Source organism: Quercus robur, chromosome 9 (assembly GCF_932294415.1).
Source record: "Quercus robur chromosome 9, dhQueRobu3.1, whole genome shotgun sequence".
Lineage (NCBI taxonomy): Eukaryota > Viridiplantae > Streptophyta > Magnoliopsida > Fagales > Fagaceae > Quercus > Quercus robur.
Window position 1 is genome coordinate 31,207,533 of NC_065542.1, and position 16,586 is coordinate 31,224,118.

The 16,586-nt window shown below is 33.4% G+C and overlaps 1 long non-coding RNA gene across 1 annotated transcript; it reads right to left on the reverse strand.

Annotated features, from left to right (window-relative positions):
* Window positions 1-9,193: 9,193 nt before the first annotated feature.
* On the reverse strand, window positions 9,194-10,780 carry LOC126700575 (uncharacterized). The gene is made up of 2 exons (XR_007647245.1): window positions 10,438-10,780; window positions 9,194-9,814 (listed from the first exon to the last, which is right to left on the reverse strand). It is a non-coding gene; the product is annotated as an uncharacterized LOC126700575 (long non-coding RNA).
* Between the last annotated feature and the right edge of the window lie 5,806 nt (window positions 10,781-16,586).

Sequence of the window (16,586 nt, forward strand, 5' to 3'; positions counted from 1 at the left end):
ATAACGTTGATCGGGCCTAGGTGGGCCAGAGGAAATTTTTTCGATTTTTGGATCTTTATGCTAAGGCAAATAAATATGTAGTGACGCAAGATTTAGCCGGAATGCCTACCTTAATAGTTAATAATCGCAGCTTGACTTTTTACCTTCAAATGTTTAGGAGGTTTCCCCTGCCGGCAATATAGGCTAATTGATGCTAGTAGGGATGCTACAATTCTACTATGGTTTACACCCACCGATAGCAATATGCTACATCAGCTTTTCACAAATGTTCTTTCTGAAAAAAAAAAATGCTTTTCACAAATGTAAAAATAGGACTTGCTATGCACAATCATTCACTCCAATCAGACTTAGGAACCGGCAAACCAAAATCAAAATCCCATCATGCTTCCCTTATAACTATAGAACCACCAAACCTCAGCCCGTTGGAGATGCCACCAAAATCCGTCGAAGTATGGAAAAGAACTTTTCTTTTTTGGGTCACTAGCACTTGGCTTTGCGTCGTCAACACTTGGGTTTACTTGAGAGCTTGCATAGTGGAAGATTGAAGAGAATCCAACAACAAAAATGGCCAAAAACAAAGGCTTGAGAACCATCAAACAAAAAGCAGCGTCCCCAATAGATTTTGGTGATGCCTCTTGCAGGTCGAGGGTGTAAACTATGGATTATGTATCACATTCTTATTGGATTTAAACTCTACAAACTAATATGTTACCGATTATAAGAAATAATTCAAACACTCGTTATTTTATTGAGCTCACACCAATCACATTCAATGACACATTAATTTGTAGCTATATATAATAAAACTTGTAGTACTTTTAGTATTTTTCTTCTTCTTGTAATCAGTGATACATCAATTTGTAATATGATTTGTTCAAAAAAAATATTTGTAGTATCACTAGCATCACTGCCTCTAAAACGTCACCACTTGAATGCGAGCGCAACACTTGACCATCGAAGATTTTGTGTACATCATTGTTTGAATGATCATGAAATAACTTTCATTACTTGTTGTTATGGCATCTCTAGTACATGAACGACATGCCTTGGAGTTGGGTCTGCTAAATCCCGTCAAAGACAAATACACCCCGCGTGGTGGGAACAATCTCTGTGCCACACTCACAATTTCTAATTTTATAGTACATGTTTGCTACCATAGGGTTGTCCATGGGTCGAGTTAGCTCGGGTTTGGGCCCAACCCGCACTCGACCCGATTAGGTCAGGTCACTGAAAAATGGACCCGCAATCAACCGAAATATGGGTTAGACCCGTCGGGTTGGATCATTGGTTGGAACAGGTAGGATTCAACAGTTTGGCGGGTTGGACCTCTTATTGGGCCTTTCTATAAATTTTATTGGATTTAATTTTTTTTGGGCCTTTTGGCCGAAATTATTGGGCTTTTCAAGGAATTAATAGTTTTTGAATCTTAACATATTAGATTGGGCCTGTTTTTTACTAAATTTCTTTTAAAATGGGCCTTCATCTCTACTTGAATTTGTCTAAAACTCCAAATTCATACTTCCCAGATATTGAGTATGAATTCAAAGTAAAACCTGGGTACCTGTTAAATATCAATAGAATGTAAAACGTAGGCATTAATCAAACAGATAAAAACACAATTACCATTTTGTTACCACCTGTTAATCATCCACACATTATAACAAATATTTTCCAAATTGCCTAAGCCATAAGGCCTGGGCAGTACCATTTTGTTTCCACATTCATCAATCTGTCAAGGTGAAAACATACCTAGTACCTACCAACCATTCCACACATCAAATAAATTTCCAGAACCACACAGGCTGCAAGCACTACTAAAAATACTACATCTTCATAATTCGATATATAAAGCCATAGAGGCAGCAGAGAAGGCAGTTACTGCACAAGGCAGTAAACTACCAAAGTAGTAGGCAATATTCCCAGCAGTGTATATAATTAGTTACAATTATGAAATACTATAAGTATTTCCAAAAAATAGCTTTCCTAAGGCAGTAAAGAACTACTCTATTATCTATAGTTAACAAGTCCATAACTTATAGAAAGGAAAGCCTACATAGATGCTAAGTTTTCCTTCCTTTAAGCAAGACAAGAGTTCATGTATAATTAGAAATGCTACACATCTGTCCGAAAAAGCTTCAAAATATATCCAAAAAAATTGCCTCCTATACAAAATGCGACCTTCCATCCTCCTACAATACAAGGGGAAAAAATATTTATCAATAATATATAAAGACAAAGAATAAGAGCTACAGAATAACCAAAAGGGAAGTAACCAATATGAACAAAAATAATAAGGGCAGAAACATACCCAATCAATGATCATTCATCAATATTAACTGTGGTATGAGTACCACCTTTGTTTGAACAGGAACTAGAACTTGCTCCTATTGTTGCTTGATTTAAAACTAGAAAAGAAAAAATTGAGACAATAGATTAAATTTTGCTCAAGTATATGACACATATAATAACACTTAGTAGACAAGAAGATTGGAAGTTAAACATATTACCTAATTCATGAAATTCATCCTCCAAGGCCTCCATCTCATCCTTTGACTTGCGAAAAGAAATTGGGACATGGGCTTGAGCCAGTTTTGAGCACAAACAAGATTTTGAACCATGAAAGGGGAGAGTGAACTTCAAAATGGATCAAGTATTTGCCCTCCGGTACTAAAAGCCGATTCAAAAGCAACCATAGAAACAGGTACAGCCAGCACATCCCTAGCCATTTTGGATAGCACTTGGTACCTATCTGAATTGGCTTTCCACCACCCCAAAATCTCAATTTTCACATCCCTTCTACTCTCACAATTTTCAGCCAAATATTTTTCAATCTCATTGCTACACCCTATAGACTTCTCAGCCTCTAAAAACCACTCATAACTTGAATTAACCATTGCATATGGATCACTACAACCAACTGTATCACCTTCCATGTGTGTCCTCTCATTCTCACTTGGTAGCACCACATTTGGTGAATCAACCCTAGAGTAATCATCATACAACCTAGCCATGAAATTCCCCACCAGGTCAACCATCTCATTAGCCACTTCATCCCCATAAATTTCAAAAAAAGAAAACTTCAAAAACCTCATTTTCTTCCTTGGATCAAGAACCACAGCCACATACAAAAGCTTATTAATTTTATCCCCTTTCCCCTCGTACTTTTTAAATTTAGCTTCCATTTTAGTTTCCATGTTTTTCAAGAGATGATTTTGAGATTTAATTAAATGAGCAAATTCTCTTGAATCACAAACATCTCATCAAAGAAGGTATTTGAAGTCACATACAAAGAACTGGAGAACTTTTTTGTTGCATTGTAAAAAAGTTTCAAGAAACCCACAAATGTCCTACAATTTTGAAAATCAACCCCACAAGGAGATCCCAAACCACCACTATTTTCCTTGTTCAAAAAGTATGAAGAATAGCTATCATCCTCAAAGTCCATTCTTAGGAACATTTTCTCAAATTTTTCAGCAGTATCTAATATGAGATAGGTAGAGTTCCACCTAGTAGGTACATCAAGACTTAGTAAACACTTGGATTCAATACCTAATCTCTCCATAATACTCCTAAAAGTTTGATTTCTATTTGGTGAGGACTTCACATACCTCACCGCTTCACACACCCTAGCAATGGATGCATCAATTTCTTTCAAACCATCTCCCACAATCAGATTTAAGATATGTACACAATACCTCATGTGCAGGAACTCATGTTCTAAAACAGTCCCCTTCCAATCTTTAGTTACTGTTTGTAAAAATTTAATGGTAGTACCATTAGAGGAAGCATTATCCACTGTCAAGGTGAATATGCCATTAACACCCCACTCACACAAACACATCTCAATCTTTCTACCTATAGTCTCCCTCTTATGGTCTTCCACTTGACAAAAATTCAAAATTCTCTTATGCAAGTTCCAATCATCATCAATAAAATGACCTGTGAGGGACATATAATTCAGATTTTGAATACTAGTCCATGTGTCCGTAGTAAGGCACACCCTACGACCTTTCAAGGCTTCCCTTAGTTTCTCTCTCTCAACACCATAAATGCTAATCACATCCCTAGCCACAGTTTGACGAGATGGGATATCCCTAATTTGCAACTTAGGTTGTAAGGTTGTTGAATATCTTTGAAACTCATATCCTTCAACAAATCTAAAAGGCAACTCGTCTATTATAATCATTTTAGCGAGTGCCTTCCTAGAAGCCTCAACAGTAAAGGCTGTTGGTACAAGCTTAAACCCTTCCTCCCCATCCATTTTGGGTTCAAATGCTAAGGTTTATTGCCCTTTAAGTGAAGCTCTATTAGGGTTCTTAACACAGTTTTGTGTATGATTCAATAAATTAGTAGTACCATGACCTTTACTATTAGCATGGTAAGGTTTTTGGCAATAATGGCAAACAGTCTTAAATTGACCCTCGCTCATTTTTATTTTTTCAAAATGATCCCAAGCAATAGACTTTTTTCTATTATAACCACAATCAGCAGCTATCTCACACACCTTGGTTTTATCACTAGGTTTAGGTGGAAGTGCCTCAGCATTAGTTGGAGTGGCAATAGGTTCAGCTTGGATAGCAGGTTCAGCTTGGGCAGTGGGTGTTGTTTGGGAAGGGGGGGCATCAGTAGAGGGTTCCATGACCTAAAGACATCAAATTTAAGCATCAGCAAACAACTATAAAAAAACTAATACTAAGAAAGATAATTGTAGTTGACCTCTTAAGGGGCAAAGTCACATACACTGGAGCTTTGTAGAATAAGAAATATCATTATGCATAAGAATTGACTTCACAAGTACTGATTTCATTTAACACTCAGTGTTCTGTATCAAGGTAAATTACATGGCACTTCATGATTTCATTTAAATTACAAGTATGTATGTTTAAGAGTCAAGACAAAACTAAGAACTGATATAACTATAAGCATTTGAAAGAAATTGTCCTTGTTCAAAACATGGAGGCCCAAAACATTTTCCCAAATCTTTTTTTTTATAAAACCAGATCATAGACACAACTTCAGTTGAAGTAATCTGAGACTCTCATTGTCTTTAGTTTGTTCTCTCTCTTCTTCTTCTTCTTCTTCCTTTTATTTATTTATTTATTTATTTATTTTTTTTTTTTAAGATTGCTTAGTTACACATAGCCAATGGTTTTTGAACAAACTTCCTCAACATCACAGTGTTCTTACATGGAAAGGAGGTGCTTGAGCTCAAACTCACTACCTATTTGTTGTAATGTCTCACTTTTCACAAATGTTGATGCAAATGTACAATAAAAGTAACAGTGCACTAATCACAAACCATCACCTCAAATATTTTTTTACTTCAAAAAGTTACAAACTTTGTTTGGTGTCTGTATTATTTGTTAAATCTTCACCACTCTTTATACAATAAGGCAATCAAATCATCTTAAAAGTATCAAAAAACAATCAAAAGAATCTAAATAACTAATAAAAAAGAGAAAGAATAGATTTTTAAGGTTTTTTGAGCGACACGAACCAGTTGATGAGGAAAACGAAACCGTAGTCGCCGAGCTTGAAGGCAGAGAGACGGCGGACGGTGCCCTTGGTGCGACGGACCAACGATAACACTCCGATCCTCTGCTCAGTGGGGATACGTGTAAAGATGAGAACCAGCAAGGTTTGGTGTTTGGTCCGTTGGAGACTTGGAGAGTTGGAGTGAAGTCAAGTGTTTCAAAATATAAGAGAGATTTTGAATCAACCCTTGAGACTAGAGAGCAGAGAAAAGTAGAACAGAGAAAAGAATCAGATTGATTTAAAAGAGAAAGAGATGAGGGTTGAGGGCCTCTTAAGGCTGAGGGAGGGTAACCGGCCATGGCTTGGGGAAGTGGAAAATTGATTATGATTTGAGGGTTCGCCATTCTGAACCTCTGAAGAGAGATTTTGTGTGATTTTCTTTTGTGTGTAGGAGCAATTTTGTTGATCTTCAGAAGGATCAAGACCGTTAATCACGCTCAAATCACACGGCCATGGTTCAACCCACCAATGTAAATGTGTAGATATAGTGTTTAGTCTAATCACTCTTAGGCTTTGCGTGTAAAAGTCTTAGCAACAAGCTGTTGATTTGAGACTTTGCGTGTAAAACTAAAAAAACTCAGTGCTTTAAGTCCAATCAGTCTTCTCTCTTCAGTCTTCACGGGTTCCTGAATCCTTGAATTACCTTTTTTTTTTCTTTTTCTTTTTTTTCAATATTGGTCGGGTCAGGTAATACGGGTTTTTTCTTCCTTAAAACGCTACCCGACTCGAATAATCAGGTTTTGAAAGAAGCACACCCGAATCCGACTCATTATAGGTTTCAGGTTAACCCGCTGGGATGTGGGTCGGTCGGACCCAATCGGTTTGGATGGGTCAGAGAACCGCTGGACAGCCCTATGCTACACAACGAAAAGAACTTGCAGCCGAAATCATTTTTCTAAGCATGTTGTCATGACTCCCAGTGGTTTTAAACAAACCAGACTGAAAAAAGGTCGAGATTGATTTGCTTGAATAAGCGAAAGGAGCCAAGTTTCTTGACAAATTTGTAACCTATAGATATTTTTTATTTAAAAATATACGAATATTTTTCCTATAATGATTGCTCTTTAATCAATTCAACCAATTTGGTACTCTGATTCGTGATCTTTTTATCTGATACTTAAAATTGCCTTCTTATTGGTAAGGGTGTGCATGAGTTGTGTTGGGTCAAGTTTAGGGGTTTTTCAATCTAACCTATCATGGTGAGTTTAAAAAAAAAAAAAAAATCCAACTCAACACAGGAGTCCAACCCAACCCCTATGGATCTATGGGTTGGACTTTTTTTAATTACAATTATTATTATTAAATTGAGCATTAGAACAACACCATTACATATAAAAGAAAATTTATAACCAAATAATTCTAAGTATAATACCAAATCAACACAAACTATATGTGGAGAACTTAGAGTTTGAGTTTTATTTAGAAAAATGGGCAAAAAAGTAAATTAAAAAAATTGTATAATATATTTTTAAATATATATTAAATATAGGTAGGGTGGTTCAGTTAGACAGTTTTGTGAATCTTATGATTTGAACCCAACCAGATTTACTATAAATAAAAAAAAAAAAAAAAAAAAAAAAAAAAAAAAAAATCACAACCCAACTCAACCTACCCGCTAAAATCCGATTTAATCCAATTGGTTGAGTTGGATTGAGATACTTATTTGTAGTATTCCTCGTACAAAAGACAACAATGGTCGATTTTATAATTATATGGCTAGTGGTAGGTTGTCATGTGCGCAGCTAATTGAATGTGATGTACAAAATATGAAAAGCAATATAGCATGACATACTCACGTACCTGGATTCGTAGGGCAAAACTCACAACACAATTTTTGTTTTTTGTTTTTTTGTTTAGATAAAAGGCACAACAATTGACAGCGCACGTACATAAACATCAATGTCCCTGCCCTCACTTTCTGATTCTATGCCTATCCTCAACAACCCTATTGGTTATTTTTTTTTCCATAACGATAATTAATTACTTGCTTATAAGACCTCCTATGTTAAAGACACATGGAAACTAACGTTAAAGAGTAAGGGATCGATATTGAACTCAATACTCAATAGAAGAGTGGGCAGACTATTTCATTATTTGCCAGCATTTCTCATGAGCGTGGGTTCTAGTCAATGTAAAATTGTCAAATATAGAATCTACGTTATATCATGGACAGAGATAAAATTTTATTTGTGATCTTGTAATACATCAGAAGAATTATTTTTTTTTTTAAATAAATAAATAAAGTAGTAAAATAGCTGTGAAGGAACTAAGTCAGGGGTTCTACTATCCATGATTTGAAGCACTGGATATTGTTGTCCACTTTGGTACCAGCAGAGTCTCACTATCTAAAAGATTCACATAAGATTATGTGATCTAGCAACAAATTGACGCGTATACCTTTGGACCACCTTTGACTATCGCAACAGATTCTAGTTGGATTTTGTCTTGTAAATTATTCTTCTCAACAAAAATTGTAAATTATTCTTGGAGAGGTAGGAACAGAGCCAAGTTTCTTCTGGGGGGCCAAAGCATCAAAATTTTTAACAATATTAAATTAATATATGAAAAAATAAAACTAACATCTATACAATATTAACAAAATATAAATAAAAGAAAATTTATAAAATAATGGTTACTTATAGCTTATTACATTTCTAATCAATTAGTCATTTAAATCACAACAATTATCAAAGAATACACTAAGTTTAATTGCATAATTAATATCATAACAATTTTCCTTTCAATGTATAAAATATATCAGAGAATCCACTAGAAAATGTTATTTTGAAGCCGAGTTTGACTTTTGACACTATTCTTGACTTAAAATACTTATTTATTGAGTGTAGTACAACTATTTTATAAAGGAAATAGTATCAATCAGATTTTTTTTTTTTTTTGAGAGAATATCAACCAGAAAGTTGTAACTCATATTTAACATTATTGTATTTCCAATATTATTCTTACTAGAAAAACTAATTAGTGTTGACTAGTTTTCTTTAAAAAAAGAATTAAAAAAAAAAAAAAACAGGATGACAAAAAAATAAGAAGTAATCAAACAATCCTTAAGGTGGAACCAAGCGGCATGATATCACTCAAAATTGAAATTCCTAAACTTTTAACTTAAATTTAGGTCTCAAACATCGATTAAGCAAACTATAATACCAAACATATATAGGTTAAGTGACTCCTCCCCTATATAATTTTGGTCAACCTTTACTTTGAAAGGGTTATTTTTCAATTGAATTCATAGGGCACAACTTTAATACAAACCTTGACCATTTAAATTTTACAAGATAAAGCTTATTAACTGATGTGATAATGAATATAATGGATAGACTTTTAGTTTTAACCCCCACAAAAATTAATATTTAAAATTTATTTTTATATAGTAAATTTCATATTATTCTTAGCATCACTCTTTCTTTTTTAGATTCAATTTGGGGTACCAAATATTAACTTTTTGTATTTACTTTCAAATATATATATACCAAGAATTTTTAAAAAGAAATTCCAGGGAGACCTTGGTCTACAAACAACTACGTCCTTGTGAATAGGAACATAAAAGATAAATGAAAATTACCTCAAACATTAAAAGTGTAATTTTCAATACTGTCAAGTATTATCATATTCTTAATTATTATTTCTTTTTAATGACATGTAATATAATTGAAGTTGATAAATATTATAATACTAAATGTTTGAAATGCACCGTACATGACATCGTTTAATTACCACCAAAAGGAGGAGCGGAGGACAAAGAAAAGATCAAAAGAGGCTTGAAATCGTTTCAGAAGACCAGTGCTACATTATATTTGGAAATATGTTACTCTTGTAACTTGCTATTTGATGAATTGAGAGGTGGAAGTGGCACCAACTTTGAGCTGCCGCTGGACTTTTCAGATAGGGCGGCCTTGGGGGCTTTAGAGGCAGAGGAACAAAGAGAACGGAGAAGAGACGCAATAGATTTGACAATCGAATCAAGCATCATTGTTTTAACTAACCTCCTCTTTGCTGGAATTACAGTACTCCCCCTCTTTGGTGTGAACCTTGACTCTGTCTTGGCTCGTATCGCCTTCTGATCATCAGAGTTCATCTCCCCCACCTTCTCTGGCTTTGTCATAGGCCTCTTGGCTTTGACTATCCCCTCACTTTGGTTCAGCTCCATCACCTTCTACCTCCCTAGTTTTTCTCTACCTACCCAGTCCTAAAAAGAATTGTGTGTACTGTGTAAACCTCTCTCTCTCTTGCTCTCAAGTAGTTGTTGGAATCCTTAGCTTTTCTGAGTATTTAAGATCAAATGTAGAGAGCAGTAAATGGAAGGAGAAAAAAGGTGTGTAAAGAATTTTTTTTAATAGATTCTATAGGATTTGAAATCCTTGCTTCTACACGTAATAATTACTACTTTTTATCAGCCAACCAACCTAAATCTCTTATTCTAGGACAAAAATATTATAGCAGTTAACTAATATACAAGATGTAGATAGAGGTATTTTTGTTTTTATTTTTTTGTTGAGAATCTATGGAGATTCAAAGTATCATGGGAGAAGACAATATCAAGATTTGAATGTGGATCAGGTCTAGCTAGGTGGGTCGGTCAAGTATAAATTCTGCGATTGCATGGACCTATTGACAGTTGTATATCCCTTATCACTAGTACTACATCTCAGTGGCGACGCCACTCAGAGGTCAGGGTGTTCCCAGGAACACCCTGACTTGAAAAAAAAAAAAAAAATTATATATAATAATTTAAATTTTTTTATTTGTCCACCCTTAAAAAAAAAAAAAAAAATAGAAACACCCTCAAAATTTTTATGCCAAACAAATTTTGAACTAAAATCTATAAAAAAAAAAAAAAGAAAAAAAAGGCCAAAATCATCAGTTTTTGTCGTCACAGCCACTCACCACCACATCGCCGGTCACTTCCATGTCTCCGGCCACTTCCATTTGGTCAACCGCAGTTTCTTCTTCCTCGCCTTTTCTTCTCCGTTCTCTGTTTTTCTTCTACTTTTCCGCTTCTCTTTTCTTTGGTATTTCTAGTTTTGAAGGCCAATGGCCGTATGTGTTTTGTACACCAGAGTGAGTAGAGTCCCACTCCCCACGTGAATACTGAAGTCATTAAATGAGTCAACGGTTTTCAAAATTTTCAAGTTTATCTCCAACCACCCACGTGCCTAGCTTTAACTTTTGCACAGTAATTTTTATTTCTTCTGCCTTTTCATTACTACATTTAGTAAGTACATGTACTTGATACTATTATTTAACTACATCTCTTCTAAATAAAAAATTTATACTACAACCATAATTATTACTAATATTTAAAGAAATTATTATGTCAAACTTTAAAATTATTTTATATTTTTAGGAGAATAAATAAAATTTTTAAGAGAATATTATTTAGCGGTAAATGCAAAACGGTACACTAGTATTCACTAGTACCGAAATATTTCGTTTTTCTAACTAAACCAAAACGGCCTCTGGTACGGTATCGAAGAGGCAAGAGTGTGTGCTAGTGTGTGCTAATGCACAGTGGGATGTGTGCTAGACTGCTAGTAGTTAGTAAAAAAAATTAACGAAGCAATTAAACATCAATAATTAATAATTTAATTAACTAATACATTATAAAAGACAAACAAATTAAATTATGTTAGACTAAATAACAATTAATAATTTAATAATTAATGAAACAATAATACAACAAATTATAGTTTATAAAAGAAAAACAAATTTATGAAACAACTAAACAACAATAATTAATAATTTTATTAATATTTCAAAAGAACTTATAGTTTATTGTACAGGTACCTTTGTTCATTTCATTTCTTTTCATTTTTTTTTTTTCCTTTTGAGATTTTTCAATGTACAGAATGCAAATTTGTTTTGGTTTTAAGAACATTTTTTTTTTTAAGCACAAACTTCATGCTGGTCAAATCTCAAATTTCGGTTGGTATTTACGGAAACATCCCAAAATAGATTAAAATTATCCAAAAATTTTTCAAAGTGAAATAGAAATACCTTAGACAAAATTCCTGGAGTTGCCACTGCTACATCTACATTGCTGGTGACTGGTGACTGGCGACTGGTGAGGTTAAGTAAGGAATGGGCAAGTTTTAGTGGAAAGGAATATCTGCCTTAATATTCTCAGCTTGACTTTTTACCTTCAAATGGATATGAGGTTCCTCTAGTTGGCAATATTTTTCATAATTTTTCTGCGCAGTAAAAATGTTAAAAATACTAAAAATTTTGCTCCAAATTGATGTCACAATAAAATGATTGGTAACATTTACAAATGAAAATTAAGCAAAAGAACTCCTAAGACTCTGCTAGAATCTGCCAAATAACAAACTAACGTTAAGAAACTCAATAACTTCAGCTTTCACGTTAGATACTTGTGGTCCCAACACAGCGTGCTCCATCCTGGTGGTCCCATTGCACCCTTGACCTTTGCTCCACGCAACAACGTCCCCTTCCCCTAACAAGTTGACTGTGGTTTTTAACCATTATGAAACCAAGTGTTTAAGGACCTGTTTGGTAGAACAGTTTAGTAACATGTTTTTAGTTTTTAAACAACATTATACGTATTTTTACATACTTTTTCATCCACACGTATTTCAAAAAAATACAAACAATATTATTCAAACCCCTCAACCAAACACGCAGTAAATTGTCATCTTTTATAAAGTCCAGTTCTAATACAAAAAAATTTTAAAAAGAAATTAATTAAAAAAAATCGTAGGTGTAATTTGTCATTTGCCACATGAGGAAAATTCTGAAACTTTTTCCTTTTAAGAACTTAAAAAACAAAAAGACCGTAGAAATGCAACAGTGTGAAAGGAAAAGATAGGCAATGTTTTCCTAGATTTCATATCCGCGGTGCTCGACATCCGCAACAATCATTAAATTAATGATTAGAATCTTCTCAGCATTACCCAATGGCTGTTCCAGAACCAGAGTGGACATGGAAAAATGAAGCAAAGAATTATCCATTTCAGAATTGTCATTAGTTAGAGGTCGTCCCACGTGACATGAGTAATGAGTGAGAGTTACCACTGAAACCTTCTACTTTTGAATCCTTCCAACCGGAAAGCAAAGACATTTCATAGAGTATCACCATCTAATAGATACATAAGAGATTTAGATAGATCCTACGATAAATTGATGACAAACTATATTTCAGACAATTACGACTCAGATACTAGTCATTGTCATGTTAGATTTTGTCCTGTAAGCTGGAGTCCCTCAATATCTCGCTTGTACGTGCCCAGTGAATTTATAGTTTTATGCGTTGAACATTTCATCTTGGGTGCAGCAAAGTACCAGAAGTAAGTTCTTCTCAAAAATAAAAAATAAATCAATTAATAAAAAGAAATCCTAGAAGTCAGTCAAGCTCATAGGAATAAGTTTGTGAGAAATTATAAAAATAAAAAGTTAACGGATGGCTTAAAAATATTGGTTTATAAAATTATTTTTTAAAATTTTGTTATGAAAAAAAAAAAAAAAAACTAATTTTTTAATAGCATCCAGTTAAAATAGTAATAAATACCCTAAAGGCATCAAGTTAAAATATCCTCAAAGTGAGTCACACTAATTAAATTTAAGGTAAGACACTCTCAATAAGATTTGTTGAATTTTGAACAAAGAATTACCATTGATTCAAACCAATATATAGTTATGATAAGAGTATTACAATTCATTCAGATTGAAGTTGTAAGGACTCAAAAGTTTGGGGTCCAAACCCACTTAGAATAGTGAGGCCTGTATCACCAAATTAGGCTCAAACAGATAGAATTTATAAAGAGAGTGGGAAAAAAAGTTCGGGTTCAAGTCCGAAGATTCAAGTAAGAAGGAATGAGTTAGAAGCAAAAATCAAGTAGTATTAATGTTTTCCTTAAGCTAGCCCGAGTATAAAATTCTTACACAAGATTATGCACTCTCCTTTTTCTCTTTTTCCCTACTGTTCTTGTTCTAATCTCTTTTTCTTGATTGTTTCTTGGTCCCTTCATCTGGAAGTTCTCTTCCTTTATATACTCCTATGCTTCCTACATCCTAACTCTCCATCTGCATCCTTCTAGGTTATCCCTAGGACACTTGTCCCATTAAACTCCTGTTGAAGGTGGGAGAAGGAATTGCTTAGCTATGAATCCACTATTCAAATATCATTTCCTCATTAATGCAGCTGATAAAGCTATTGACATTCATTTAATGTAGAGATAGTAGGTAGCCTTTCACATGAAACTTCTTTCAAATACCTTGACCTTCTCCTTGAATGCCAATTTCTCCACTCGGGCTTCTAGGAGATATTTAGTCCCTTCCCACCTTCTTCGTGAGGAATCTCACTCCTCTAGTTTAAGGTGCTTTCACCTAATGAATGAATAATGGTCATAGCATTCTTAGTCTTCCACGGTCCTTGCGTCCCCATAGAAGCAATTTTGTATAAGTATCATACAAAAATATTTAATGCCTGTATTATATTTTTTAATAGAAAAAGACATGCATTCTTTAGGGTAGTTGAGTCTTTTTATTTTTAGAAAAAAGTTGAGACTTATATGATAAAATTTTTTTTTAATTACATACATATATATTATGTAGTATACTGCTCGTATTTTACTAAAGATAATGTTTTCTCAAAACCCGCCGTTCAAATAATCGTCTATATATAATTCAATCATGTGACTTTAGTCATCCAACTTATTACCAAGTCACAGCTATGAATATCAAATAAGTTAAGTTATAAAAAATATACATGGATGTTTATTTGCATTGGTTACATAATAAACAGAATGAACTTTTGTCCATGCTAATATACATAAAAAACAGTTGTTTTACTGATACAATTTTTGTCATAATTTATTGAAGTTGAAGTGGTATGAGTGGTAAATAATCACTTTTATATGGATCTATTTTTTTTTTTTCACTATTCACCATTAACTACTTCAATAAATTGTTGTAAACGTTATAAGGAAAGTTGTATTTCTGAATTTTCTCTATTAAAAAAACTAGGTTCTCTTACCTACCATGCATTTTTACTTATTCCTGTTATAACGCCAGGGTAAAGCACGAGTTTAATCCTACAGCCTCTAAATCAAAATAGAGTTCAGGTTCATTCAACTGGTGCCATTATCCTGATGCATGCACTGACAATTTGGACAACTAGAATTATATTCATTCCCCTTGGGCTTAGCTGGAACTTGGAAATGAAAGGGCAAGACTGAGTGAGTCTTTCTTTCCAGTAATACAATACATGTTACGATTTCTTTTGACATGATGTGCTGCAATTTTTGGTCAATACTAGACTTTTGCTAGCCGAGGACTGTTTCAATCTCTACCACAAAACTGAGGCCCTAGCTCGTTCTCCAGGATGGTTTTTTTTAGGTTTCACACATCCCTAGCTAAGATATTTCCATGTTGCACCAACCGGTTTGTATTGTTTCTATCACATCTTTCCTAATCATATCAAACAGTATTCATTTTCTGTCTCCTTAAGGTGTAATTGTCACAATTCCATCATATTCCTATTTATTGTAATATGAAAAATAAAATTTACCAGGATATAAATGAAATCTCTTTTTCATTGTTTCTTTGCTGAAAGTATACTTCAAAAACTGAAAGTATATTTTAGCACACTTTTAGCAAAATGTTTCCAATAAAAAATAAAATGAGTTATTCTTAAATAGACACTAAGCAAGTATGTGTTGGAGTTATTTTTGTTCCTTATCACTTGTCCACAAAAAAAATTGATACATTCATATTGATGGAAGTAGACATTTTGATTGTTTTAGGTTCCGAAATCAAAAGGAGCTCAAAATTGTTTGATCAGAAAAATGTCAAAATCACATTAAATTTTAAATTAAAAAAAAATCAAGATTTTTACTCTAGGTTTAAGTGTCAATCAATATGGAACTCTAGCTCTAAGTTCCAATTAGCACTGAATCCCCCAAAGTGTCATCAGCACTTGCCTCTTTGACTGCAAATTTTATACAGTTTTGCGATTTCTCTAATTTTAAAACTTTATCCTATCAAGATTTGACTTGTTATTCCAAAAACTCAAGCCTTGGAAAGTTTGAGTCTCACTCAAACTCATCAATTAACGAAGGCTTTATCCCTCTTTATAAATAAAGTAGGGGTGTAAAATTCAAAGCATGCAATATTCCTTTATTCAGCACATGAATGAACCCTTAATTGCTTGAATTCTTTACTCTCCAAGCCTTAAATCATCCAAAATATCTTCCCAATTTATTCTAAACACAAAAATTTCTAGATAGGATTATCCATCCAAACCTAAACCGATATCATATCAAGTCTTGTGCATGCAAGTGGTATTTCTCGACCTTTTAGTTGTTTCATCTCTGATTACTACTTTTAATCAATTGAATCATGTTTGTCTTTGATGATATGGGTTAAATTAGAGTTAAACATAATGGATTTTGGATTTAGCATTTAAATCTTCACATGTGGTTTATATGCTCAAAACTTTTTTTTTTTTTTTTTAAATACAAAAACCCTAGATGTATTGTTTTTTATGTGAAGAACATGCCTATTTTGACATGTTTAAATGAATGGATTGCATGACACGATGGGAGCCACCATACTCTAGAAGATCAATTGTACTGGGCAAGGTGGGTCCTATTATCTAACACCTTCACTAATTTAGCCTTTGATACACTTAAATCAATGGTTGTTAAACTAGGTCTTATGTTGTAATATTCATTTTTCGGAATTTAACTATAAAATTACAAGCTATGTAATTTTTATACTGTATCTAGGAATCAAGCTTTGTAATTATTATTATTTTTTCTATCAAATGTTTAAATTATATTATTTAATTGATGAAAATGTGTTTTTCATTATGGATTTTGTATTTTTTTTTTATAATAATTAATATAAGTGGTTATTCCAAATCTGCAAGTATACAACTCTCAATTTAATTTAAGGGGTCAAATATCGTCAATCAGACCATGCATTTTGAGAGGTAATAAACACAACCTCACCTGATAACATGAGCTTGGTAAAAAACAAAACTAACTCGAGGTGTTGGTATCTCACATTTATTCAAT